Source organism: Aythya ferina (assembly GCF_964211825.1).
Source record: "Aythya ferina genome assembly, chromosome: 19".
Classification (NCBI taxonomy): Eukaryota; Metazoa; Chordata; class Aves; order Anseriformes; family Anatidae; genus Aythya; species Aythya ferina.
In genome coordinates, this window is record NC_140309.1 from 3,690,703 (window position 1) to 3,718,569 (window position 27,867).

Sequence of the window (27,867 nt, forward strand, 5' to 3'; positions counted from 1 at the left end):
GTCCACAAGGCAGCTCCGCAGAAGACATCAACCACCACAGAAGACATCAGCTACCATCAGCTAGGGCCTGCAAAGGCCCTCGCATGTCAGGCGAGCACTCTCCCCACACAGAAACCCCACAGATGGGTTTTCACAGGCCCCACACCCACGCTGTGCACACTGTAAGCATGCCAGCCACTTCAAAAGCTGGCCCCTAAAAACTTACAGACAAACTCCGCGTCCCTTTTGTCATCAGAGTAAACAGGGCCTAGCCCAGGGCTGCAGTGGTTTTCACAGGACACTGAAGTGCCGCCCAGCTCTGCAGCCACCCCAGCACAACAGACGCCTCCACCTGCAACTTCAGGGTCACCATACTCCCAGTGAAGCAGGTAAGCCATCAGAATAGGAACACATTCATGCCCCGAAGCCAAACTGCCTCGTATCCTGATCCTGCCAAAGCTCCCAGCACATCCCGATGCCCCGAGAGGCACCGCACGGCCTCGGCATAGGGGTGCTCACAGAAGCACGGGTCACAGCCAGGTGTCCTGGGTGGAGGTGCCCAAACCCCTGGCAAGGCACAGCGCAGGCCATCAGCTTTTCTTCTGCCTACATGCAGCAGCTGCCAGCGCTCTGTCCCCACGGGAGTTTGGCACCTCAAAGATCTGACACCTTCCGCCTTGGCGGAACAGCCACCGCGGTGTGAACGCTGCAAGGATGTCACCTGTGCCCCAGGCAGCTTTATGAAGTGTCACCAGCACCTGTCCCCAGACCTCTGTTTCTCTTGGGACAGTTGTTGCCCATTTCGCAGGAACACCTCTCAAAACCCCAGCCAGTCTCCAGGATAAACCAGGTGATTAACAAGGGGCAAAAGCCAGTGCCTATCAACCTACGGCAACCAGGCAGCACCCCAGCTGAGAGCAGAGTGTGGAGAGGTTGCAGGGGACCTTGATAAGGGGCAACCAGCACAGCAGAGGTGCCCATGCTCCTGCTGCCTGCTCACTGCCACCACCCAAAGTTTCACCCAAACTGCAGCCACGCGCACCCAGCCCTTTCCACATGCCACTGGCTCCAAGTTTACAGTAAGCAAGCTATTCAGAGAACCGAAGCACTCTCTCCACGGTTAATGTAAAATATTAATGTCTCATTTGTTCAACAATTTTGTGGAAATTAAAACTTTTAGGTTAATCATATACTGAACAATTTTAATTAAAGCAGTTATAAAACAATTAATCCACAAGAGCAGGCTTGGATCCTTGCCAGCCTTATTGGTTTAATACATGTAGGCAAAGCTTATTTCTCCCCGTTTGACTTAATGAATGCTAATAAGTGACACAAAATATGCATGCGGCGCTCCTAATATAGTTAGTCCATCTGGTTTCACTTGCATTTTGTATTTGTCATTTTGCTTTGATAGAGAAATTGAATATGAATTCTCTGTGCTAGAAATTAGAAGAACTTTGTACCCTGCTTAATCTAAAATAATTTTTGCAAACCTTTTGGGGAAAAAGACAGCAATTCAGTACAGTACATTAGAGCTATCTTTTTGGTTGTTCCAAGGTTGGAAAAAAAGCATAGGACAGAAATACAATACTGTACTGAGCAGCACCGCAGCACTGAAGGAACAACACTTGCTCAGCTTTTTTTTTTTTCTATCAGTATTTCAAAAGACTTTTTTTTTTCCTTGAGTAGATGGTAATATAAAAGCAAAGGATAAAATATGATTTTAAGCGCCTGAGACAAATCCTCTACTACTTCAATTTGTTCTGCATTACAACTTGTTTGATCCATTTGGGGATGTATTTGTTTGCCAAAGCAAGCACAGCTCAAGTTCTTTCTTGAATATTTAACGTATGCCAATTTTTTTTTTTTTTTTTTTTTTTTTTTTACCTTTTTAGCACTTTCCAGCTTCATAGCCATGGTATTTCAAATAGCATTCATGCATTCATGAATATCACTGTCAGGTATAACCAATCTACCATGCTATGTACCTGTAAATGTCCTGCACACCTTAATTTGTGTGACTGCAGCCCAAACCGCGAAAGGAGGGTCCTGGTTCCTCCCTTGCAGACACCAAAACCACAAATGGTCTCTTTTCTGGGTGACACTCATGGAAGAGAACTCATGTCACAATGAGTCACACTTGATGCCATCTATCACCATGGAGAGTTGCCCTTGGTATCTGCATCTCTGGAGGCCCTGGCTCACAACACACCACCACCACGAGCACTCCAGGGTCATTTCAGAAGGTCCCGACTGCCCCTTCGCAGTCGTTGAGGATCCTTCCAAGAATACCACTGGGGTCTGGGTCAGCTGCAAACACATCCCCTTCCAGAAAACACCATGACACAGCAGGAGGTACTGCTGTGCCAGGTTAAACTCACATGGTTTCTGTCTCCCCTGGCTAAGGTCAGTGTCCATTTCTGCTGCTGCGATGTCGTACACAGTGCCAGCAGTGAGACTACAAGAGATTCAAAACAAGCTTGATTCCCAGGGGATCAGCATCCCAAATTCAATCAGTTCAGAATAAACATGAAGAGAAATGTGCCTGTGTCCTGAAAAGTTACATGCAAGAAGGGGGAGAGCAGAAGAGCAAAGCACCGTCTCTCACCCCATGACCCTCATTGTACCCTCACAAGACAAGAAAGGAAAAAACTTACTCTTCCCTTAGCACTTCAGACCTGCAAAAAAATGTACATGAGCCCAGGCACTGCCATTATCTGCTCACCCCAGAAACTGGTGTATGAGCCACCCTTGAGCTCACCTTGATCTATGATTTTTGAGCCCCATTCCTCCTGTCACGGTGAGATGTCTCCTACTGCTTCCTGCAGGACGGGCGCTCTGCTTGCCTCAGGATGGAAACGGGGGCGCACAGGGGTGGCAGCCTGCGCTGCACCCTCGCCCCGCGCCCAACCTTCCCTGTCCTGCAGTGCTTAGTGATGGATGACCTGAAGGGAACGAGACCCGGGCAGCTCCATGCTGCGAGGTGCAACCCCTGTTGTCATCACATCTCCAGACACGCATTAAAAATGTCAGCTCACAAAGGCGACGCGAGAGAAACGAAAACTCTTTGGAGTGCGAAGCGAAGACAAAGAGGGGCTAAAACAAGGGGGAACAGCTACGGACAGATGACTAGGTGCCTTAAAATGAACTGAGTCACTGCTACCGAGCAAAACTTGGAAACTCATGCTTGGAATGAGCTCCTCTAGCAGGCCAACGTACCTGCAGTGCCTGGGAGGTGTCAGCACGGAGCTGCCCCTTACCATCAGCTCCTCAGCACAGCTGAGCCATCCCCACACCACACGGACCCGCACCACGAGGAGCTGAGCCCACCTTCCCCGCACCTCACGGCAGGGCTCCCTGCTCAGGAGGGCTCTGTGCTGCTTGCTGGCTCACATGGGAGATCCAGTTTACCCTGCAGCAGTCTTTTTGACGATGATATTGCATTTTTTCTGCCAGAGGGATCCCAGAATAGCTTACAAATCACGCACACATCGCTAGAGCCTGTGTTCACGCTGTAACAGCCAGCAGAGCGGGGACTCCGGCACGGGGACAATGCCCAGGGTAGCAAAAAAAGCCCCGATGATGAAGCTGTCTGGCAGCAGAAGCAGCATCACACCTCCTGTACGCGTCCTGCACTGCACAGCCAGCAGGATGCCATTTTGCTGATGCTCACACCTGACTGGTGCACCGATCCTGTGCAAGGCTCAGTGGAAAGCACAACCCAGCACCAAAAATGAAATCAAATAGAGAGGCCAGCTTGACTCCATGTCCCTGGAACTGAGAGCCTGCCAACAAGCTCTTTGTAAGCGCTAAATACCTTCTCTGTGTGTCACTTAGAAAAATACAGATGTGGCTCTTCTGCACTAAGACATTCTGGCAGAGCAGCTTTTTCCTTTTTTTTTCCTTTCCTTTTTTTTTCCTTTTTTTTTTTTTTTTAAGTGCTTTAAACATCCTACAAACACTGTTTAGGGAAGTCAGCAGGAGGTCAAATAGAAGCCTTGTGTCTCAGTGGATAACAATCCTTCTGTGAAATCTTTCCAGCAGGAATCGAGTCACTCTTACAACTCCCTCCCCACCTTTTTTTTTTTAAAGGCATTTTAGCAAAGCTTCCTTTGAAGTTTAAACCTTCTGCAACAACATCACTTGCCAACAAGATAAAATATTTAGTGCTGCTATATACTAAAATCATATCTCTAACAATACCTTCCACGCCTGACATAGCACAAAAGTTAATTCAGCCAACAAAGCAATACTTGCATTTTGTGTCTTGAGAAGCAGCAATTTATCTTTTTCTGTATATATAAATTACATACACTATTGTGCCATTTAAGCCTAAAACCTCCTGTTGCTAAATAGAGAATAGAAAGATCTTTAAATACAGACGAAAAGATCAGAGCTACAGGGAGAGCTGCGACAAACGCGGGAGAGCATTACTAGCCTGGAAAAACAAACACAAAAATGACGATGCTCCCCAGCAAATCCGCCCTGCTCAAGTCCATGTGCATCCTCCATCTTGTTTGTCTGGTGTGGGTTTTCTTGGCAGCAGCATCTTACTTCAGCAGTAATGCCAGCAGTCCCAACGTGCTATGGCTCCAGTGTGCATGACTTCAGTGGCTTCAGAGAATCTGCAACCCGAAGCTGCTAAGTGCCAGTCCTACCACCGAGGCTACTCAAACACCGGGGGCTCCTTCCCAGTGGTACCCGCATCCCACCCACACTACTAAAAAGCCCCTGAGGGAAACCCGTCTCCAAAAGAGCACTTGTGAGGCATGCAAATGTACCCATCGGATCGTGCTAGCAGATGGGTTTCTTAAGCAGAACCACTTGCATGTGTTTACACTACCTCTGCCATTTTCCAGCCTATTGTGCCTGGCACGTAATATTTAATGATTGTGGCTGTCTCCCTCTGTTGGAGGGTCCCTGAACAGATCATGGCAATCACTCAGCTACAGGGATTACCGACTTCAATGGGAAAAGAAAACACCTGCTGGAGAGGATAGGCCACGTCTCCAGTGACAATGGCATGCACGCGCCTCGCTGCAGCGCCGTGGGACCCACCTCACACCCCCTGCGCCCACCGCCCGGGACCAGGCGCGTGGCAGCGCCGTTCGCCCAGCCCCATCCCCAGCGAGGGGAGGGAAAGCTGCACCTCTGCAGCCAGGCGTGCTCTTAGAGGAGGCAGGAATGGTGCAAGGGTGGAGGAGATGGGAAACAAATTTTGCAATCTGACCTCTGGGGGTTGTTGTTGAAGAAAACAATGGAAGTGTTGCAATGGCCAAGTGCTACGTTGGCAAAGTTATTTCTTCTTGGGTTTGGCTCCACCATAGGTCTTGCCTTCCTTAGTGGGATCTTAAAAACAAGCCTAAAAGACCTAAAAGACCTCCCCAACCAAAAGCACACTGGTTCTGCGCTAGCTTTTATAGACTGCTCCTCACCATGCAGAGACACCACCTCAGTGCCTCAAGTGCCACGTCCTCTCTCCCAGACAAACTCCATGCATTTTACTCTTTCACATAAAATTAGCTCAAATAGCCCCAAAACGTCTGTCTTTTCCCATCTCTTCACCAGCACCTAGAGCTCCCCCAGCTCTCTCCAAGCAATTCAATTCCTCTCTCACATATGCTCAATGCATACACACGATAATGCCGTCCCCCAGCAAAACAACATGCTCAGGGCTCCCAAACCTAAAGAAAAGCAAATTAATTTAAAACAAACGCGTAAATGTGTTCCCCTTTTACCTCTGCAGGATACAAACAAGAACACTTCCAGTCTGAAATCAGCTCGCAGCTCTGGAGAGCATCTCCATAGGTCTGTCTTGCCCCAGAAAGCCGCTGCCTCGCCTTGACAACACTTTGGATCCAACTTGCCTTGATATCCTTGTGCCCCCCACATGGCACTACCTTACTCAAATATTGCCTTCAACCTTCCTGTTCATCTCTCAAAGCTTCCCAACCAGTAGCTTTAAACATGTTTCACACCTCCTCTGGACTTTGTGTCTCTCCCAACACTGCCCAAAATTGTGCCCCAGCAGCCTGACACAAACAGACTCACGGAGCCTGACTGCAGCCTCTGAGCAGGGAGACATCGTGACTCGGGGACCTGTTATAGTGTGAGGCAACCAAAGTCCAGACACTGCAAAATGAGGGTTACCTCCAGCATAAATAACTGCCCTTTATTGGTTTATTATTTTTGAAACAATAGCTTGTGTGTACACACCCGCACATACATTGCTTCAGAGGTGCAGGTAGGATTTTCATGCCAGTGATGTGATTTTGCTCTTCTTTGAAATTAAGGGCATAATTCACAAAATTTAGCGAGGAACAAACATTTCAGAAAATTCACCCTCTGGTTTCACATTTAGAGTCATGCCGTAGCAAGAGTGTCGATCTTTATCTCACTTGTGCCTGATGCAATTCCACGGGCAGAAGCAGAAATACTGCTAATTTACTCCAGTGTAAATGATGGATTTGTCTTGAAGACATTAAGATCGATGGCACAGAATCAAGGCCTCCCAACTCTAGCCCAACACCAGGCAAGCACTGCCTGCTATAAGCTGGTCTAGGCAAGCATTTAAGCGTAGCTTCCACGCTATTGTTTCTTTCCCGTCTTGTGCAACTGCTGCTACAACATGTTATTAGGAAACCTGGACCGGGGGATCTGGCTGCTGACGGAGCAACCTGACGGGTAAGGCAAGACGAGGGATTGTGCTGCCACGGGAGGCCGAGCAACGTGCCTATTTTATAGGAGATCAATGTGGAGACCCGTTCCCAGGCCCCAGAAGTGTTGGTGCTGCCTGCACCGAGCGCACCCGTGAGCCGAGGAGCTGCCTGCACCCCCCCAGCAGCCAGACCACACGATGGAGACGCCGCTCCTAGCAAATGATCTATAAGGAATCAAATAACAGTAATAAAAAAGCACTCCACCTGTGGGTGATCATACTTTTTAAGATGGATTAGCAAGAGCAAAATGACTGCTTATTTATAGAAAATAATGAATAGCCTAGTGCTTTTAGTTTAGAAAGGGACGCAGGGGGAAAAAAATGTCTGTTGCTGCAGCAGATTTTTAAATAAACAGAAAACCTACACCAATGTCATGTATCACGGCCAGGAATGAAGCAGTCCCGTGACTCTTACGAACATGACATATGGCAGCTCTTGGAAAACACACCAGGAATATAAGCAAAGCAGGTAAAAGAGTCAAACCGAGGGAAAGGAAGATGGAGAGAAGAAAACATTGGCTTGCTCAGCCTGACTCCACACCAGTGCCCCACACCAGGATCTTGAAATATGCTGGAAAAGGGGATGGAAATGCCATCTCTGAACTGAGTCTTGCACCAGGCTCTTTTTGTCTCCTGCCTCTGGACTCTGGCCAGCCCACATGCCCACACTAATACAGCCCAGCATTAGCACAGGAGCAAAAGGAGTCTGCCTAAAAGAAAGAGCAAAACTCTCCTTCTGGTTCCTGGGATCTATCAGTAAGACTTCAGTCAGGTCAACATTCAGAGCAGATTTCTGATTCTGGCTCTTTTACCGATTATCAGACTCTTGAAGCACCTAAATCTTTAATGCATCCTTCCCCAGAATGTACAAGTGAGGCCGGGAAGGGCCGTTCATTTTACTGAGCAGTGCACAGAAACCAAGGGATCAGATTTCTTGGTCTAAATTCCCCTCCCGACACCACATGCTGCCTTTATTATACCTTGGCTCGAGAGCTTCAGAGGTGCCTTGCATGAGGAGCCTATGAAGGAAGGAGGCAGCCCAGCTCCAGCTAGTCCTTACAGCGGGGTCCCAGCTGGGCTGCCAGCCTCCCGACCGCTCCTATTACACAGCCCCCTTCACCAGAAAGGGATTACAGCAATCCCAGATATTTTACAAATGATGAAAAAAGGAGGGGGGAAAAAGTTGACATGGTCAAAATGTCAAAAAACATACAGCCAGGATTTTAAACCCAACAATTAGAAAAGCAGTGCACTACCACAACAGTAAAAACACCTCTTAGAGATGAAATCTGTAAGCTTTAAATTTAATTTTACACCTCTCCGTGGATTTCTTTATGCAGCAGTGAGACGCTGGCAAAGCAAGCATGACATTTTGCGAGGACCTTCGTGACAACGGGATTAGAAACACCCTGAGGGAAACACGGCATCACCATGGACACCTTTTTTGCAGCAATTCGTACCACTGCAGCGTAAGAGGAAAGTGGGGTCATTCAGGACAACGTGATCCCACTTCTATGGGGGGAAAAAGGTTTAAGAGAAAACAAAATGCTTCCCTCTGGATTAGCTTTCTTCCCAGCTGCACCCACCCAACGGTGGAAGCGGATTAGTTCTGGGTGTTGATGCAAACCCTAATGCTCTCGCCCCAGCACCATTGCCCCCAGTGGCACTAATTCAGGGACACACAAGATCCCACACCGAAGGGCTCACGGCTTACCGTGGTCCTAAAGAGCTGCCTGGTGACAACCAGGAGCTTATTCAGCTTCCAGCAACCCCAGCGTGTGGAGCCGTGGAGGCCTCCACTTTGATACCAACAACATTGCTTAACAAAAAATATTTCAAACACTTACAAATTCTTTTTAAACAACAACAACAAAAGCAGTTTCTTGCTTTTTCTGCTCTTGGAAGTCCCACCTGGACGTGCAGGACTTGCACAGCACTGACCAAAAATGCCACTGCTCCTGACAGCTTGCTCCTGCACAAGGGTAAAAGTTAGGGGGAAGCTGAAACTCTGAGATTTTAAGAAAGGAATCCAGCAGAGTGCACGGAAACCTCCTTGGAGAACACAAACAGGAGATGAATAATAAGTAAAAATACACTATCAACATGATTGTTCCCACACATACCATTTTCAGAGTTCATGATGGAAGCACCAGAGAACCTTCATGGAAGGCCAGCACTGACCTGGCTTGAAAGGCACCTTAACAAACAAAGGAAGTGCATCAAAAAATGCAGTGCTAAGACATCAAAACATGCATTATAGCTTGTGAAAGCCCTTTGCAAGTGAGTGTGCCTGCAGAGGACTGTGCAGAGCATTGATCTGTCTGTATCCCGGGCACTTTTCGGGTGATGCCTGACCGTGGTTTACAAGGGCAAGCTCATAGGTCTCTGTTGTTTATTTCTCTGCAGTCTTCTCCTTGTCACTGATAATAGTTTTCAAGCCATCCAGGCTCAGAGGATTCAAACTGAGGTTTTCCAGGGGTGAAAGGTCAAAGCAATAATGTGCTGACCAGGGTCAGAAATATTTATCCACACCAAAATGGTTCTGGATAATCAAACACTTGAAAATCAGTCTTGTGACAAGGCTCTCATTTGGATTTTTTTCCTGGCACGACATGGGTAGCGAGCAGACCCTGCCTGTAAAGGAAAGGTCGCTTCCACATCTGCCCGTCTCCCTTGCTATGCTGAGTTTAAGGAAGTGTGGGTCCTGGGACCATATCTGTGCATCCGTCCCTGCCGCCTTCCCACCGCGGCGCTGGCTGCAGTGGACAGAGATTATTGTCCCCTGGCTGATCAACCAGAGGCCCCACGGTCGGACACACTTCTTCAATCATCAAAGCCAGGACTGCTTTGGAGCTGGCGGAGGGTTACAACCTTCTGGACGGGCAAAATCACCGACAAACATGCCGAGAGCGAGCGCTTCTGCAGACCTGCAGGAAATCACAGCAGCAGTTTGTGTTCTCTCCTCTCCCCCCACGCTGCCAGCTGGGCTTTTTTTTTTTTACTGTTGTTTCTTTTTTTTTTTTAATGTTTACTGGTAATGCTGCGGAGCACAAGCCCCCTAGACTTTAGTAAAGTATTTGCTCACTGTGAATCAGGAAAACATTGCTCTTGTTAAAAATTCCCATCAGACTGGAGTGGATCTGCTCCTCAGATAATATAATGACACTGAGGTCCCCAAGAGGGCCCCCTCCAAAGCTAATAAAGTGAAAACAAATCCAGTTACATTAGGTTAATTTAAAGAACTTCTCTTTTTTTTTTTTTTTCTTTTTTTTTTTTTAAGTGTACGTGGAGAGAAAATGGAAGAAACCTACTAAATTAATTCCAGCATTATAAATTTCATTTAGCAAGTGCAGCGCACACCACTGTGAGAGCAATAACAATATAGGGATCTTTTAAGCAGAGAAAGTAAATTATTTCAAGGGAATGGTGAGGGAAGAAATGACAAATGTGCGAGAGAGAACCTGCTCCAATATTAATTAAAGTAGAAATCTGCTCTTTTTGTTTTCATTTGGCTTTGTTTACAAGGAACTGGAATTAACAGAGGCTCCAGACTCGACCAGCCAAACCCTTCTGAAATGGGACAAGCCCTGCCCCAGAGGTGCCTGTTTCTCATCCCAGCGTCAGGAGAGCCCAGCGGGGATTCATGCACCTATTCCACGTGCCACACAACACTGAGCAAATGCAGGAGCATCTCCTTACGGTCCCACATCCGGACCCTCGTGAGCCAGAAGGGAGCCGGGCCTCTCCTGCAGGGACCACAGCTGGGGCCGACCCTGCTGCCCCGTGCCAGTGAGCACATGAAGAATGGGGGCAGATCCCAGAAGAGCCCCCGAAGGCAGCGGCCTCACTCCCAGATCAAGGTGAGCAACCAGCCCGCTCCCACAGGGTGCTGCGACTCACTGCTGGCGCTTTCATGCACGGAGGCAGCAGAGAAGGCAGGACTGCTGTGCTTCCCATGCATGGGCTCCAGGTAACTCACATTGGAATTTCTTTTGTTTTTACATGAATAGGGATTTCTTCTCCTGTCCCTGAGGATACTGACCCAAAATGTTCTCCTTCAAAGCAAATCCAGAGGGCACCTCGCTCCCTGCTCCCCGCTATGGGACCTGCACGTCTGCCTCCCAACACCCATGCAAATTAATTAGAAGCAGGTAACAGCAGCCATTGGTGTATTCAATTAAAAATAATAATAATAATAATTAAAAAAAAAGACAATGCAGGAACAGCAAACTAATACAAAAGCTCAACTCTTTTTAATATAAAACATCTGTCAAAATACTTAAGTGTTTGCTTTGTCGTACAAGCAGGCTGTTACGATTTTGCAGATAGTCATAAAGCAGGGCAGTATTATAAAAAATAGGGATTTGCTTCATTGTCTCTACTGGTTTACAGTTACTAATTATGAGACTGCTAAGTGCCAAATGGTCAACAAGCAAATCTAATTGTTATTTAACTGCAGGCAGCCAGGTTGTACACGCACTCAAGATACGCACATGCACATTTAGTGCACGGCTGCTTGCACGTGGAGCCAGGTCTGCGAGCACAGAGCACGCACCACATCTCCTGCCATCAGGTGCAGCCCAGCAGCTAAAAGGACACTTCTCCTCACCTGGCCTGCTCGTGGAGGGGCTGGAAAGGCTGCTAAGGTAACTGGTTCATGCCCTTCGAAGCCTAATGCTGCCATGGGGCCAGGTCATTCACTCAAAAGCCCCGTGGGTGCAGGCAAGTAAGGAGCATCACATTATTTCGGAGGAAGGCAGACCTATGTGCATTGCTGCTGCTCCACGAGGCCAGCCACCAGGGAACAGAGGCTGGGACATTGTCATCATGCCTGTCACACCAGCAGATAGCTGTCAAACAGCCAGGAGCAAGAGCAGGAAGAAGAGGAAGCAAATCGGATGCCAACGGCTTCACTGCAAGCACGGGGCCCCTTCCTGCTGCAGCACCCAGTGAAATAACCAACCCCTTCCTCTGGCTGGGCACGGAGAGATGAATTAAGGCACCAGGCTTACCAAGTAGCTTCAAAGAGAGGGGAGCTGGATGTGGGCAGCTGAGCTGCAGGTTCATGGAGGGCTCAGCTCCATCCCCATGTCCCGAGGTGCACACACTCCCCACAAAGGGCCAGTGAGCAGCCACCCCACCTAGGGCTTGCTGGGCACCAAACCCAGAGCAGCCAACATGGGGAGCACCACTGAAGAACCCCCCCAGGCCTCCACTGGGGAGGTAACACAGCCCCTCCCCAAGCTGCAGCCCCCCAGCAGTTGGTCACATCCCAACGGCTCCTCCACCACTCAGGAGGGAGTCACCAGGCAAGGGGACACAGAGCATCCATGGGACTGAACAAAGCAATTCTCCCCGAGCAGCACAAATAAAACACAGCATGATAAGGCAAAAACTTCTGATTTTTATTCATTCATAATGAAGCTATCATCCCTGAATTGCAGCTCCACTTCACTCTGTCAACTTGAGAGTTACTCTTCACAGCACAGGTCAGGTACAAGCAGGCCGCAGGGGCAGAACCCACAGAGCAGCCCCGTGCCCCACCAGCCCAGACAGAGGCACGGGGCTGCCCCACCAGCAGCACTTGTCCCGGCAGAACCAGCCCTTCCCAAGTCCCCTGTGCCTTCTCAGGGATGCTGGATGTCACACCTCACGTCGCAGCACAGCAAGCTCAGCAGGTTCTGTCGTCTGCAACCAACAACTCCCATGGTTGGGGCTGCGATAGTTCAAGGACCACAATATCTCAACGGGCATCCTTCATAGAGTAGGACACAAAGGCTCAGCTCTGTCTTCAGTGTAAAGAAGAGGAACTTTCATCGACACCATGCCTATTTCATCTGCAAAGAGGAAAGCTTGAAACTGGGGTTTCTGGGGAGATCCTTTATTTCTGTTTTAATTGCACTCTTACTGAACTCTCCTGGAGCACCACATTGTGATGCAGTCCACAGAGCTAGTCTATGACAGTTCACCTTAAAGGATTAGGCAACCACAGAAAGTATTATAGCAATGCAGTTTATGTAGACCTGGAATGTATTCTCCAACGAGATTAACCTATCTAATAGGATTTGGGAAGCTTTCAGGGCCATTAGGATGCCCTATACACACGAAAGGCTCCGCATGCTGTAACCATTTGATTTAATCTAATCAAAACCTCCAAGGTGCATTTTGTCAGTGGATGTTTGTCATTTCCATATTACATCTCCATAGACAACTTTTACCCCATTTCCGTCCTGTACAAACAGGTAGATGCATTTGAGGCTAATCTGCAATTATAAGAGCCACTAATTATTAAAGCCTGGGTTTACAGCTGGTTATAGTCTAATCCTGCATGGTACAGAGCCTTCCCCTAAGTGCTGCTGACGGCATGCCCAGTGTCCCCACTTCCCTACATTTCACCTTATAAACCATTTTAAATGTCATGATTTCCCCTTCTTTCTTAGGAGGACTCTTGGGCAGCCCCAGCAGCCAGGTGCTGTGCAGATCAACGATGCTAAGGATCAAAGAGAAATAAAACCATTCTTATCCCAGTGCTCTTGCAGCACAAACACAGAATTGGAGGCAGCCACAGGCCAGCACGTAATGGAAGAGCGTGGCTGGGCAGGGAGCTGGAGGAGGCCACCCCACAGACAGCTCATTTGGTAAGCAAAAATGATTCCGTAAATCACACTGATGAGCGCGTACCCTCTGGAAGTGGGCAAGATCCCTATGAGAGACTAGTGTGAGCAAGAGATACCCCCTGCTCAGGGGCTTTCAGCTGCTAACAAAAATATTCCCCTTCTTCACCAGTTGTCAGAGATCCTCAATAGTCATTCTTGAATTGATGGAGATGAAAACAAAGTCTTTAGTGGGCTGGCGAGCATCCTTGGCTAACAGAGGAGAAGAGAAAATATCTAACATCTCCCCAAAGACCTATGTGTACCCACCTACGATCAACAGCCCATGCACAGCTCCCACCACACAAAGAAATCACCAGCAAGAGTGGCTAAAGCAACATCTGGAGCACCCTGCTGAGCCGCCACCTCTGTCCCCACAAGGCCCCGTGAAACAGATCTTCAGGAATCCTTCAGGAATCAAGAGGTGGCGTTGAAGCAGTCCTGACCACACCTCAAGGTAAAGCTGCTTACAGGTAACCTTGGCCACTAGACGTCCATGCACGTCATTTTAAGCACGCAAGGAGCAGCTCTAGCACCGATGGACTTTAATTGGAACTGGGCTGGCTCAGCAACGCTGCAAATCTCCTTAGTCCGCCTTTACATTTATTTTCAAGGACAAGATTAGGCATCTTCCTCTGCGATATTCAGACAAAAGGAGTAATGATGAAAGCCTGTCGCAGCCTCTGGGCAGGATTTGCCTAACCCTGCAATTCAGCTCTCCCAACAGACCAGGGTTTGAGAGGTACAGGCACACCAGGTAACCACCACAGCCGATCCTGCCTTACCCAGCTGCGAGGACTCCCAGAGTATCTTCTCACACAACTTTGTTCCTAAATGAGCATTTTCCCCCATTATTTTCCAGTGTAAATAAGTCTTTTATCAGAATTGAGGCTAAAAAGCCCCGTGTATGTCAGTGACAACTCAGAGACCCGGCGTTCCTCCAAGCCTTCGATCCTGCCGCTGAAGTCCCGCTGCCAGCAGCCCGGCCCTCTTGGCTTGTCTGCGCTGCAGAACAAACGCTATCGGTCGTCCCATCTGGCTTGTGTGGAATCAGCCACGAGCAAAGCACTTGGTGTATTTCTGTTTTAGGGGCTGGCTCACGGACAGCAATTTGGGGTTGCGATCAGCTAGGGGAGGGTTCAGAACCAGCCCTTCAGCAGCTACCAAAGCAGAGTCAAGATGGATGCAAGGAGCCAGATGCTCAGGTCAGCAACGCAGGGGAGCTTCATTGATTTCCAGGGGTTTATATTCAGGTACGATGACCATAAATCTCTGCCCTGGTGCATATCGCCAAATACCAGGTGTTTCCCAATCCCACGCCAAGGCACATGAGACAGCAACAAGCACCCGGCAAGTTGAGTGAAATTACCACTGGCACATACTAACAACTCCACATGCAAATCGACTGAATGATTGCATCTCTTCTCCCTGTTGCATTCATGGGAAACACCAGGTTTAACTCCCAAATTCCCTCAAAATGCTTGAATGCTGCTTTTTCTTCATTTTGGATGAGAATTAAACCTACGCTCAGGAAGTTGCTTTGGGTGTAGGCTGGTGTTAACTCAGATTAGTTTTGCTTTTCCCCAGCACAAGCTCTGTGGCTGCCTAAGTGACCCCATGGAGCCCCACGGGGCTGTGCCACCGGTGACCTGGAGCGAACCACCTGGGGCACTGGGATGCTCTGCCTCACCACGGGGCTCTCGGTTGTTTCGTTTATGCTCTGCCAATACCGTTAAGTCTTCAGGCAGAAAAGACCACAGAAATGCAAATCGGTACGTGCTCTTTCACATTGCAGCAGTCCAACACTCTTTTTTCCTTAGTGTTTGTATACCAACAGCAGTACACACACACACACCTACATGTGTGTATAGGTTATGCACTGATTGCTTTGGGCTTTCTTCTTTCCTTATTCCAGGGAGCTCTGCTGGCCCGGAGGGGATGGGGGGAGAACCAGCACTGAGCCCACCTTCTGGTGGAGACTAATGCAAATTCCTCCACCTGCCCTTTGGCCACAAATTAAAAGCCAGCCTGAAGCAGTCCGCAACACTTGCCAAAATTAACCTGTGGCTGAATTCTGTATCAAACCCAGCTGCTGCTTTAAAAAAAAAAAACCAGCAACAACACACCTTACAAACACTCCACAGCTCTATCAATGACTGCAGGAGCACCAAGCACAAGCACAGCACTCCAGGAAACAATCCTTGAAAATTACCCAGAACAGGAGTAAACAGAACGGCTGATCCACCACTCGTTCAGACCTTAAAATCCTTTTTTCTTCCGAGCACAGACTTGTGCATCAACTTTGCAAACTCTGCTCTTTAACAAAGCTGACACTAAAAAAAAAGGGAAGCTATATCTGATCTCATCAGCCATTCTGTCTTTAAAGCATTTGACTACAATCCGCACCAGACATACTTAGCAAACTTTAAAATACAGCCTCTCAACATTGTTACAATTAAGTCACTCTGAAATGTCATGAAAAGCAATCTAGTCCCATTAAAATCTTCACACTCTCATTAAAAAAGCACTTACAGACTCGAAAATGTTCCTAATACATTATTTAAAGACACAAGATGTACAGTGACTAAAAACCTTGTACAGAAAGGGAATAGCAACAGTCTGCTTTAAAAAAAGCCCGTGTGTGCGTGTGCGTGCAAATTTGTGTCATAATTAGGTAATTGGGAAACTGCAGGTAGAAGGCAGTTCATAATATATTGGTTTTTGTCTTTTTTTCCCCTCCATTCTTTTTCATTAGAGAAAGAGGGAGAAGAGCCCTTTCTTTCCAGGGAAGTAAAAGAGCCCACACCAGGCTGTTTGTGAGTTATGTCGGTGCCCAAGCCACCTCTCAGCCTGTAAGGGACAGTGACAGCCCCGCATCTCCAACACCCAGCACACAAAGAAGGGGTCACTCCCAGCTATGCCTGCAAGGACCAGGGTAACAGGCACAAAAACCAACGAGCTCACACTGTAACCAAGTCACTGTCCTCCTACAAGCCCCGTATCTTTTTTGATGTTAACAGCAGATGAAGGTATAAAATTTGCATCTTTATTGAGCCCGCTGCTAGATGAACCGTGCTCCTCCAGGGCCCCAGAGCAATGAAACAACAGCGTATGCTTCTTCCAGTGAAGGCTCTCAGTTCTCCTTGCGCCTAGCCTCATTTAAATACTTTGATTTTAATAAGGTTTCTGCAATTTAGACCAGTGTAAGAGGGGAATCAGGCTGCAGAGAGGCATCGAGGCTACAGAAAAGGAAAAGAAATGTCATTTAAATGAGTTGGAAGAACAAGAAAATCTGAACAAGATGGATAATTGCCAGAGGGCTCCGTGTTTTCAGCCACACCAGGAGAAAGCCTTCCATTTCAGTAACGTGACAAGTTGGGCTAAGGGAGACAAAGAACATCACTGCTTGCTTGCAGAGAACCAGGGACCGGCTCTCTGAAATTCCCCACGTCCTAAAGAAGCTTTCATCCAGACAACAACAAAGCTATACAGAGTTCAGTCCAACGCAGCTTCTCCCCAGACCGCCGTTCTTCCCTCCTTGGTGGTGTGGCTCAGGAAGAGCTGGAGGGCTCAAGGCCAGCCTGCCTGATGCTGTCACTCACCTTCTCCCCCGAAAGGCAAGCGCTCCACCACCAGCCCACGCTGAAAGGCTACGGAAGGCAAAAGCAAGCTCAGCACGTAACAAGGCTACCCAGAGGAATCAGCCACCTGCAGAAGCTGCCACTCAGGCTTCCCCAAGCCATGCTCCTTAGCAGCCTTAATCCAGGTTTCTTCCACAAATTCTTCCCGCAGATTTCCAAAGCCACAGCAGCTTTTTGCACACACCCCGTGGCGGTGTGCTCCACAGCTCACTGCTGCTCACAGAAGAAATATCTCCTGTCTGCACTGAGCCTCCTCTATTCTCTGCCAGCACCAAGTCTCGTATGAAGAAGCGCTTGAACAGTCACTCTCCATCTACCTTACTCATGCCTGTATCAGTGCTCATCACGTTCCTGCTTAATCATCCCTTTCCTGCACCGAAGAACCCTTCTCTGCTCACCCAGTCCTTCCACTGGAGGTATTTTTTCTCTGACCACCCTCCCCACAGCCCATCGCTGTACCTCTTCCCATGATATTGGACCCCTTCAGGACAGGGGACACAGCGCTTATGATGCAGCAATCCATGCAGGTGTACGCTGACAAATTTCCTTCTCTAATTCCACTCAATGATTCCCGATACCCTGTGTATGCTGAGAACGCTCTTGAGCCCTGGCGTTTCCCTAGGACTGCCCTCAGGGATAGGAAGGGGAAAGGGCTGTGGGGAAGATGTGCATCAGGGCAGGGAATGCCTTTCCTCTACCTGCCTGTAGCACTCAGGGGATAGAGCAGGGCAGGGGGCACATATCCCCGTGGAACCCTGGGGTACAACACTGGTGCTGAGGCACAAAGAGGTAGCATAATGATCTGTTACTCGGGAGCTGCAACAGGCTCAAGGGACATCCCAAAACTGGGTGACTGCTGGCACAGAGTGTCTGGTTCAGGATGCAAACCTCAGAACTAGAAAAATAATCAGCTAAAGGGTGTCATAACAGTAGAATCATAGAATCATAGAATATCCTGAGTTGGAAGGGACCCTTAAGGATCATCAAGTCCAACTCTTGACACCGCACAGGTCTACCCAAAAGTTCAGACCATGTGCCTAAGTGCACAGTCCAATCTCTTCTTAAATTCAGACAGGCTCGGTGCAGTGACCACTTCCCTGGGGAGCCTGTTCCAGTGTGCAACCACCCTCTCTGTGAAGAACCCCCTCCTGACGTCCAGCCTAAATTTCCCCTGCCTCAGCTTAACCCCGTTCCCGCGGGTCCTGTCACTAGTGTTAATGGAGAAAAGGTCTCCTGCCTCTTGACAACCCCTTACGAGGAAGTTGTAGACTGTGATGAGGTCCCCCCTCAGCCTCCTCTTCTCCAGGCTGAACAGGCCCAGTGACCTCAGCCGTTCCTCGTACGTCTTCCCCTCAAGGCCTTTCACCATCTTCGTAGCCCTCCTCTGGACACTTTCCAACAGTTTCATGTCCTTAACAACAACATTCAGCTTTACATGCCCTCAAGATGAAGCTACGAAAGTGAAGATGAAACTATGGGAATGAGTTGAAGAGAAAGGTGGAAAAAAAGCTAGGAGAAAAGTAGATGAAAGAGGGAAGCCGGAGCATCTTTTACAAATGCCAAAGACCTGAAATTATGTCATTTTAACTGAATAGACTTCAGCTTTCAGGAAAATCAGTCGTCATGACTAGAAACTTCAAGTCACAGGCAGCACAGTTGCTTCTAAATTGAGCTCTCGTAAGCTCCACATCTGCACCTTGCAAAATCTGTTCCAGCTCTCAAATACACTCCTGGACCCTTCCTGACCAGAGGTCCCCAGTTAAAGGGAAGAGCAGGGTCCTGCTGCGACACAGCCATTACTCACCACTGACCCTGCCCACTGCATTGCCTGGTTTTCACTTATGAAATGACCGTACCTGAACTTGGGCCTCTAGAAGCACAAGCCTCTTACAGCTCTTAACCTATGAATAGAACCGTGCAAGGTTCACACAACCATTGCCCCCTGAAAGTAAAAGACAGGCTCCTGAAATGCTGACTTTGTACAAGATTCATCTTTCAACAGCCTCCTTCTCAGCTGTGCTCCTCCCAGTAGAAAAATCCCATCCCCACAAGCCCATCCTCCCGCTTTCTGATCCACCCCATTCTTTTTCTTAGTAGACCTTAATGCTTCATGCAAATAGAAAAATGTTACAGGGCATAAAATAGATAAGAACTCTCCGGGCATATTTTATTACAGTGCTTTATCATTTAATGCACAATATAGGGATGTATTATGAAATACCACGCACCCCTGAAGGCACGATGTTCTATTTCAGTAGGATGCAACAGCTTCCCCAGAAGGACAGCTGATTCCAGTAATTTCCAAAAATACGAAAGTAAAAGCTAGTCCCCATTAAAAACGTGCTGCTGTGAGCAGAACACCACTTTCAATAGTCGCTGAGAACGCAGGGAACAAACACGAGCGATTCCTCACGTGGCTCAAGAATCTAGACTTGTTTCTCCAAACAGAAAGGCAGGGGTTGGTAAACATGCGGCTGTTTCTGTTCCTCCCCTACACCCAGCCCTGTGGGATTCCCATGGCTCCAAGCTGGACATTTTTAAACCAGCCCTAAAGCCCAGGAGCAGGCCTGGCTAGCTGAGGCAAGGACTGTCCCACCAGCACATGAAGATGAGCACGCAGACTGCACCCATCGACAGACTGCACGCCATCATCTCGGCGGCTGCACACACACTGATTCAGGTGCACTTATAAATATACTTTCAAAATATTAAATAGCTAACAGACACTGTCAACAGAACAGGGACTTTCTGCTTTCTGATCTGCACAAGCATTTGCTTTGGTCACATCTTGCACGTGTTAAGACAAGGTTACAGAATGTCCAGCGATCAGATCGGATGGCAGAGGAAAAAAACTACTGGATGTGTCAGGAATGGCTGGTCTCACCCCACACTCCATCTCCCAACACTTCTTGTTTCCTTTCTGCTCCTTTGTACCAAAATCCCAAGAATATTCATCTTTTGTGCCAGGAAAGGACAAAGCAGGCCACCCATAGCAGGAGACAGCCTTCAGCCTCTGCCAAAGACAACCTTAAATTGTTCTGCTGTCTGAACAGGCCACTGCAATCAGGCTTGAACAAAGACTTCTGAAAGAAATAACACCATAAATAAATAAAACAGCAAAAAAAAAAAAACCAACAGGGAGATGCTACCTGAGCTGGCTGCAAACAAGCCAGGCGTGGAAACACCTGATGTCCCACTGCTTTGGGTGGTGTTCCCACAGCACTGCTGCCCCTCCTTGCCACGCAGCTCCGGTCCCCCTACACAGACCTCCTCTGCCCACGGGCACAGCAGCCTCCTCCCGCACTCCCTGGTCTGGGGGCTGTGTTGCAAGCCAGGGAAACCCTGCAAAATCTCAGCTAAGAGCCCAGACAGCAATGCATGTTTTTTTTTCTAGTGCATATAAAAGTGATCTGTTTGTTATTATTCCTTCAGTCTCTTCAATTCTAAGCCTCCAGACAGCCTCCCCTCCCTGCTGCGATCCTTTGCTGGGCAGTAAGCACATACACAGGGCCACTCCTCACCCCACTGCCCTGGGGATGTCTCGGTGCTGAGGATCCACGTGTCCTCATGCCCAGGGAGACTCTGCTGGGGCAAAACCAGCAACCAAAGCAAACACAGAAAAGCCCAGGACTGAATGAGTCAGGAGGAAAGGCTCCAGCAGACCAGCTCTGATTGCGTCGCAAATAATTTCTTGATATGCACTTCTAAATTCCACACACTTCTAAGACATTGTTTTGTGAACAAGTGACTCTCCCAGGAAATCAGGGTGAGGGAGAGATATGCCCCTGGTCAGGCAAGCATCCTACCCCATCAGCACACCCCACAAGAGCAGGGCTGGCTGGACAGGGCAGTCAGCCTGTCCGACGGGCAGATATCTGCCTGGGCCGCTGCCCTGGGAGAGCCTGCTTCACGGCAAAACAATTGCTCATAAAAATTCCATTTAAGTTGCTATAACTTAACATTGTCCAAATGAAAACCCGGGGGCTACAACTGAACCTCGGGTGACTCTACTGAGTTGAAGGGCATTTTATTTTGTCTTGCTTTCTCTTTTTTCTTTTTTTTTTTTTTTTTTTTTAATATTCATTGATCTGAGCAAACATAATAATCACCATCTGCTGTGAACACAGATGGAATGGAATAAAAACAGGAGGGTCGCATGCCTGGCTGGTGTAAACCAGCGTAATTCCTCTGACCCCAGCACATCCACTAACACTCAGGTAAAGCATCTCATGCAATTTCTGTCTGAAATTGCTCTCGGCATTAAAAATGCACCTTTAGCCAGAGGGGTTTGGGTTTGGTTTCTTTTTTGGTGCAGGGCTGCTTTTTGTTTCCTTTTGTTCTAATGCTCTTGTACACTAAGTGGAAAAGGATCTCAGATCTTGACATCCCACTTCACTAGAAAGATGTCACACACAGCAACATCCGTGCCTCCGCCTGCCGAGTCAGGCAGTCAAGCACCTCCTCAGCCCCCTCCATTACCGGAATGAGACACTGAATAAATTCCCTCAGCTCCTACAGAGGGTAAAACCAACAAAACACAAGCAGGAATGTTTAATGACTCAGTGCAACAGAAAATAAATGGCTTAAAAAATACAAGTGTTTTTGGGAAAGCAAGCTCTCCCCCGGTGGAGAAGCAGCTGAGGCTGCCTGCATCTTTCACCACAGCAGGTGCCGTCACCACCAAGTGTGGGGCCAGCCCCACACCTCCACCACTCCCACCAGGGCAGGAGGCAATGCCCTAAGGCCTTGAGACACCCTTGGTTCCCAGGGACCTGCCTGAAGCCAGGGAATCGTGAGGAACCCTGCCTGCTCTGGTTTATTTTTGCAAACGTACCAGGTGTGGGCAGCTGCAGACAAGGCTTACCCAAAACTGCAGACGTGTTTACCCAAAATCCCAACAATCCTGACCTGTAGGCACAGCCTTACTGGGGACGTGGATCACCTCACCTCTGCACCTGTCAAGTGGACAAATGGGTTTTGAAGAAAGAAAAGGCTGCCCCCATGCATTCCTTTCTGCTCAGCACCTTACAGAATGCTTAGAAAACACAAGTCCCACACAGCTCAGCTTCAAGGCCAGCAGTGGAGTGTGATAGGAGAGGTTGGGTGCAGGCATCAGGATCGGCTCTGGCAGCCCTGAACGCAGCCCGAGCACAGCCCTGAACACAGCCAGAGCAGAAGCTGCAGCAGCTCCGTGCTGAGCTGTGTGCTGTATTCCAGTGGTTTGGGTGGCACAGCTCAGAACACCCATCCCAACGCAAAACACCACGAGACAGCTGAAAGACACAGGAAACAAGCAGCAGAATTACAGATGAGATTTTCCAGCATGGACGTTCAATGGCCACTGATTAGTGAGATCTGGATGTTTACTTTCAAGGAAAAATATACATGCACAGCACCACCTGTATCCTCCCACTTGCTACTCTGCTTTTCCTCCCATTCTAACACAACTTCTGCAGCCAGAATGCTAACAGCACCAGAGAACAGTACAGACCACCTGAAGTCTGGGATGAGACTCTTCAAATGGTAAGAGGAATTGATTTTGAGCAATAGAGGGATTTTCACTGGCTTTGGATGAATTTTTATGGGTTCTGGTGAAAGCCGCCACTGAAATGATGCTGGGCTTCAAGTGGAAGGGGCTGTCTGCTATCACTGGAGCAGGAAACAAACTGTAGGAAAGCTCAGATGTGATGTAGGATGAATAGCAATTGGTTTCTATCTCTGGTGATTTCTGAATGCATTATTGCACTCATTCTAAAGCATATCACACTGATCTCAAACCTTCATGTTGTCACGGGTTTCCTGGACAAGCAGGATTATTTTGGTATTAATCCTTTGCTAGATTTAGCAGTGCCTCAGATGCTGAAACTCTGCATGAAAGCCAATCTCACTGATTTCTCCACCTGACTTTCCTTGGCTCCGTCACAAGTACTGACAGGTATTTATTTATAAGACCCTGGTATCATTCAGCCCATGGCAATTGGCAATATTTTGCAAAAAAGTACTAAGTGCATGCAATTGTCCCATAACACTGTTCACACTGCACTTGTCAAGCTAAGAGAGGTTGCATTATACACCTATTATACACATTTTTTGTGGATAACACTAAGCCTGAGTCTTTTGCAGTCCTCTGGGAGCCTTCTCACTGATGAGGTGGATCTGGCTGTAAAAGGCAGAGTGACCTAAAATCTGAGGCTTAGAGTGTTGCATAACCTTTGAAATTAAAAAGAAAAAATACAAATTGAATTTCCAAATAAACCAAAACCTCAAGGGAAGAGTCTCAGTCCAGTATTTGGGAGCCTTTAGCCACATTTCCTGCTAACATTTAAGGGAGCTGGAAGGCTAAATCCTAACTCTCAAACAAGAGCATGGCCTTTTGGTTTCCCATCCTGAGGGATTAAGAATGGGGAAGTCAGTTATTTGCATTTACAGTGGAAAACTGTATTGCCAGATAAGGAAGGAAAAATTAAGTAAATACTAATGCCCTCAACCTTACCCTGCAAAATCAAGTGAGTGGACAAGCAAAGCAACCACCAAGACAAATCGTTCAATATTTTCACTTGTCATACAGATTCTGTAACTTTATAATTCAAGACTCTAGGCATACTGCTGTACCACAAGGGCCAGATTTTTATCTTTTCTTAAATCTAAGGTTGCCATCTTGATGTTTTCACATAGCATCAAGGATCTAGCAGCAGGTACAACATCAGCAACAGCCACCACTTGGAATATTGCCTGATTTTACACCTGGTAGGTCAGGTCATTGTACAGCATCCACACTCAATACCACAGCAGGGGTTTCCCTACCTGTCTAAATAAAACAAAAGCCAAACTTCACATCTGCGGAGTATTGCAGCCTGGGGCTTTGAGTTGATTTCAGGCAAGGGAAGATTTTGCTTATTTGCTCTCTGTCCTGCAGAGCAAGGCCAGAGGAACCAGCAGTGGTTTGCCTACTCTGTGCACCATGAAAACGAAAATCCCCAGTGGACCTGAAACACAGCCATGTTTATGTCTCTGTGTAGCCCCAAAGCATTAACTTTATCCTGTGCAAAAGATGATCGCAGAGGCAAAATTCAGTTCAAGCTCTCTGCTTGACAGAGCACCAGGCATAAATAGAAGATGCAGACAAACCAGGGAGAAACAGAGCTGACCCATCCCTCGCTCTCTGCAAACCTCAACTCCATCTTTGGTTCTCAACACAGCACGCTGCTTGCTTTATCAGTGGTTCTACCTAACCCAGGGTACCACCTAGGTAATACGTGACATGCCTTATTTCAGAGGCTCTGGAAAACTTTGTTCCCCTTCCATATCCGTGGGCTCAGCCAGGCTTGGGGGAGCCACCGGACGGTTTGCATCAGTGGAAGGCACATGGTAGAACTGCACAAAAGTCGAAAATGAGACTATGTACACACACAGACACGCAGGGAAAATTGCTATCAATTATGCTAGTTAATTATACATTATAATAGAATTAGAGTAAACCCTCCTCATTATCTCCCGGTTCAGAACCTGCTCGCAGCAAGCTGACCACATGCTGCACTAATGCCAGTAGCCCTCGCATTAACCTCTATCTTTGCCTTGCAGCTTTGCTGTTTGCTACGCTTATTGGGCTTGCTTTGACCTTGCTCCTAGCCGGCCTTTCACTGAAATCCAGCATTTGCAGCAGTCCAGGGGGCTGGCTCGTCTCCCACACCTTGCTACCACACCGCACCTCTCGAGGAGGCGAGGCCCGGGATGCCAAGCCTTGTCCTCTCCTCTGTGACATTACAGAGACAGTTTACAACTGCTGTTCTGTGTTCAGTTATTAAGAGGGAGTCCTGAGGGACATTTCATTATTATTATTATGACTATTTTACATGGAGGCTGTCAAACAGGGATAATTGCAGACATGCCTGCAAGCAGCAGCACCAAGGGTCCTGCACCTCTCACTCGCAGGGCTGGAGTATCTGGGACACCGAGCCCCACGAACCAGCCTGCATCCCCAGCACGACATAAAGCAGAATAAAGGAGTTTTTTTATGGCTGCAATTTGCTGCTGTATCACTGCTGGATATTCAGAGCGATGGTGTTTGGCCGGTGTGGGAACCCGAGCTGCCGCCAGTGACCCATCTTTTAAGCATCTCTGACAGGCCCTGACTGCAGACGTGCGCTGCAGGGATGGAGTCATCTTCGTGCGCAGCACAGAGCTGACCCGCTTAATGTTTGCTTCACAAAGTAAACATGGTCTGTCTTCTAAAAAATAAATAAATAAATAAATGGAGAAATAAAAATATAGAAAAGACTCCAGAATAAAGTTCTCCTTCAAAGAATTTAAGGGAAAAGCCCATCCATCAGCTGATGAGGAGTGAGTACCTCCAAAGAGGGCAAAGTCCCAAGCACCACACAACAGATTTGACACACAGCACTGCAGTGAAGACAATAATCTGGATTCCCAGGAGCATGGTTCAATAGCATTTCCTCCTTTTCCACAGCAGTAATAACACAAAGCCACATACAGCACCTTACTTTTCCTGCTGTGTGCTCCCAGCAAGTCCCCCATCAGTTTTCACCCTCAGGCCTCTGAGGTGAAAACTGAAAACCGTATTCGGGAGGGAAGGTCAAGAAGTAGATTTGGCTGGTTGGGTCGTGTTAGGAAAAAAGTTCATAAGAACACTGATCACGCTAAACTCACAAATAAGGGCATGGAAATACCTGCTTCACAAGAACTTCACCACACGCACAGGCCCATGGTATTCGAGAGCGCCCTGCCGCAGTCACTGAGAGGTGGCGACGGCATCAGCTGGGGCCAAGACACCCCGACCACCACAGAAATAAGTGACCTGGTGTAAATAGCCAGGTCTCACAAGGGCCACACACCCTCTGCCCACAGTACAGGTATAAAATCCACTCACAGAGGCTTGTGGTCCACCAGGACTGAGTGCTGTCCCTGGGGCCACTCCACCAGCCCCCAAAGACACAGAGGCAAGGGGTAGAGGCAGCCCCACTCCGGTACATGCACACAGCCTCAGGGAAACACAGCGATGCCAGGGAAGGAACATTTTTACCCTGACCCTTCCTCCCCTGAGATACAAAGCTTAAACAACTCAACGTTTAAGGATCATCTATGAAAGTCACAAATAGCTATATTTTTAAAAATTGCTTTAACATTTTAAACCCTCAAATGCCATTCAAAGTAACTGCAGTCAGCCTGAAAAGATGCTATTTTGCAGTTTGCAGACATCCAATGGAAGACCTGGGCATGGTTTACATCTCGCTTCCACATAGCTGCCCTTCGGCCCTGCAATGGAAACTCCTTCCTCAGGGAATGGAGAAGGAAGGGGTGCTCCAAGCCCAAACAAAATGAAGACTTGTCACTCCAGCTCCAGGAAACAGAGGGCCTTAGGAAGACGATAGGGCCCAAGGAAAAGCTGCTGGGAGATGGGCAAACACACCACATCCACCTCGTATTGGAGCACAAGGCACAAACCAAGCTTCGTCACTGCCTGAAGAGCAGAGGACCTGCTGCTATGTCCCACGGAGATGCTCTCCTGCTGCTCCGATCGCTAACTCCTTCCTAGAAATGAGATCATCTGGCCTTTAAAGAGGGTTCACAGCACTTCACCCCAAATATGCAGAGCAACGGGAAGCAGGACGAGCAGGACAGCCTGTCAGGTGCTAGGATGAGATGCTCTTTTCATACCTTCCAGGCTTTGAAAAGGCTTTTCATGCATTAGACCCACCCCTTTTTTAATACTGTGAGGACAAAACTGCACTTATGGGGGAAAGAAGCATAAAAAAAGGTAATAAACATTTAATGATCCAATAATTGGTTATATCAGAGTAATCACTGTTCAGTAATTAACTCCCATTCCTGCTTGCTCATTTCATATTTTCCGTACCCTTTGATAGGTTCTTGTGACTATCAGCATTCCTTAGAAACCCTTACACTGAGGCCTTTTGATGAAGCTAAAAAGCAACAATACCATTAATCACTCCACACATCCCAGTGGCTTTCAAATTCAAACAGGGCCCTTCCTCTTTGCACATCACTTCACATTCCTCCTCAGCTGTCTCTAGCACAGCCCATTGGCCACTGGACTTGAGGTTTTCTTGTGTTACGGGGGAAAAAAAAATGAATTTGCTCTAAGCACTCAATGCCAAAGGGTTAGTGGGAAAACACATCAACATAAAATCGCATCTTGAAAGACAAAAAAATAATTGCATTGCATTATCATGGAAGAATACAGAGAACAGCTGGCTTGTTGGTGGTATGTAAAATTAGAATTAAACTCTGGTTTGTGTCGCTTCCAACTAATTGCCCACAGTAATCAATACAAGATAAAAACTTTGGGCTGCTGCTTCGGACTTGTAGATACAGTCCTCTCTAACCCTCAGCGATGCAGAGCAGCGGGAGAGTGGAGCATGCTGGCATGGCTTTATTTCAAGCACAGCAATCGCATCACTGCTTAGGAAAGAGGACAAGGTGTCTTCCTCGCCGGAGTGTGCAGAGGACCAGTCCTACCCAGGGGGCACCTCCACAACCCGCTCCCATATCTAGCCAATAGGGCAAGAATTTTAGAGCAAACTCATAACAGAAGGTGGATTCATTTGTGGTCTTTAAATATGAAAAAAATACATGATGTAATTTACATCTCTAGAATAACAGCTCTAAATTTTTCCAAGAAAAACAACAACGATGACTTCTGTTTTGTCCAAGGAAGAAAGATTATTGCTTGAAAAACAAAAACCTAATTCAAGTTACTTTCTTTGGAGTGGATTTTGATCTTGGCCACATCTGCATAGAGCCAAAGTAATGCCACAGCATTTTCTCATACTTCTATTGCAGCCAGACATTTGTTCAATCAACATTTCTTTCTTGAGACAAATATTTGCTGAACTTA

General features: G+C 47.8%; 1 protein-coding gene and 1 long non-coding RNA gene across 7 annotated transcripts in view; one reads left to right on the plus strand and one right to left on the minus strand.

Annotated features, from left to right (window-relative positions):
• The window catches only part of AUTS2 (activator of transcription and developmental regulator AUTS2), a 763,900-nt gene that overhangs the window by 720,217 nt on the left and 15,816 nt on the right, over window positions 1-27,867 (minus strand). The gene's annotated exons all lie outside the window — the stretch shown is intronic.
• Window positions 22,089-27,381, plus strand: LOC311421511. The gene is made up of 3 exons (XR_014684895.1): window positions 22,089-22,514; window positions 24,573-25,331; window positions 26,197-27,381. It is a non-coding gene; the product is annotated as an uncharacterized lncRNA (long non-coding RNA).